The 1707-nt window shown below is 38.1% G+C and overlaps 1 long non-coding RNA gene across 2 annotated transcripts; it reads right to left on the reverse strand.

Annotated features, from left to right (window-relative positions):
- Positions 1–291: 291 nt before the first annotated feature.
- LOC139192804 (uncharacterized) lies at positions 292–850 on the reverse strand. 2 transcript variants are annotated; one of them, XR_011577209.1, is made up of 3 exons: positions 750–850; positions 569–666; positions 292–393 (listed from the first exon to the last, which is right to left on the reverse strand). It is a non-coding gene; the product is annotated as an uncharacterized lncRNA (long non-coding RNA). The 2 variants fall into 2 exon arrangements; XR_011577210.1 differs by lacking the exon at positions 292–393 and adding an exon at positions 460–485.
- Positions 851–1707: the final 857 nt, after the last annotated feature.

Consider the following 1707-nt stretch of genomic DNA (forward strand, 5'->3'; position numbering starts at 1 on the left):
CCTTCTTATTTATTCACTTATATATGTTCCCAAACATATTATAATAGATCCAACAACAAGCCAAAATCCCAAGTTTCATAATGGACAAAAGTACAAGCAATTCATCAATAATGAAGGTGCTACAAAAATTGGAATCTGCCCCAAAATAGAAATCCAACCCAAGAGACTTTTTCTCTCTCTCCCTCTTCCGCCTCCTTTCATCTATCAAATTTCTGCAACCTCTGCTCTTCTCCAATGGAGCTGAATTTTAGACACCCTATAGTTCTTGAGCATATGAACAACTTTTGAAGAAGGAACCATTTCTGTTTGAGCGATGGAAATTACAGTGTTGAAGCTCCAAACATGATAGTCGGCTTCTTGCAGATTTCGAAGCTGTTGTGATGTTTCGAAGATCTGGAAATATTTAACCGTTAGTTCATCCTGAATTTTTGATATGTTATGAAAGAGTCTATGAGGAACAACTTCAATGAAGAAAGCATACCGATCTGAACAAGAGAAAATGGAGTTTCGAAGCTCACAACAAATCTGACGGGTTGACAGAAAAATAATAACCAGTCATTCATCATACCTGGATTTCTGGAGTTATACTGCTCCGAGGGATCTCAAATTTGGATATGTTGTAGTTCACAAGCTGAGGAACAACTTCAATGAAGAAAGCATGCTGATCTGAGCAAGAGAAAATAGAGTTTCAAAGCTCACAACAAATCTGACGGGTTGACAGACAAATGATAAACAGTCACTCATCATACCTGGATTTCTGGAGTTATACTGCTCCGAGGGACCTCAAATTTGGATATGTTGTAGTTCACAAGTTAAGGAACAACTTCGATGAAGAAAATATGTTGATCTGCACAAGAGAAAATGGAGTTTCGAAGCTCACAACAAGTCTGACGGATTAACAGAACATTGATGAACAGTTACTCATCATACTTGAATTTCTGAAGTTGTACTACTCCGATGGATCTCAAATTTGGATATGTTGTAGTTCACAAGATAAGGAAAAACTTTCATGAAGACGACTTTGCAATCTGAGCTATAGAGAAAGGTGTTATCTTGCATCCACTCAGGCTGATTAGTGGAAACGAAAAGCAATTCCACCAAAGAAAAGATGAAAAAGAGAGAAAAACTACTAATTGCACTTGATCTTGTCTAGTCAATAGCATGCAGCATCAAACACACAAAAGTTGGAAATATTTTTAGATAAAGCATATACGAATGTGTGACATCGAAACAAGGATTCGTTACTTTGACAAATTAGTAACACGCGAGACACCTCATTCGGCAACTCTCTTCGCCTGAAGACTTGGGGGACTCCCACCATATGCTACTGCACCTTGATACTCGGCAGTCTCACAACCACTCAGTGACTTGGATTTTTCAAGTCTCCAACCGAGAAGTTTTCCTCACTCGGGAAATTAAGGGAACACTACCTCAAACTACATGCTTCACTCACAAAGCTTCAACAATACAGGTTTCAACAAAAGCAAAAATTCAAAGAACTTTATGAAGAAGGCTTTGGTGTATTTAACACAATATGTTGAAATGAAGCAAAGCTTATTTATTAATATTTTCGATAAGCCACAAATATGTACATATACATGAGTCAAAATAAACAAACAAAAGGGAGCCTTCACAAAGGTTGCTTAGGGGAAGTCTCAGCAGTCGGTAAAGCCCCAGAAAGAGAAAGCACCGGAGGGTGGTTATCCG

Source organism: Malus domestica, chromosome 16, assembly GCF_042453785.1.
Source record: "Malus domestica chromosome 16, GDT2T_hap1".
Taxonomy (NCBI): domain Eukaryota; kingdom Viridiplantae; phylum Streptophyta; class Magnoliopsida; order Rosales; family Rosaceae; genus Malus; species Malus domestica.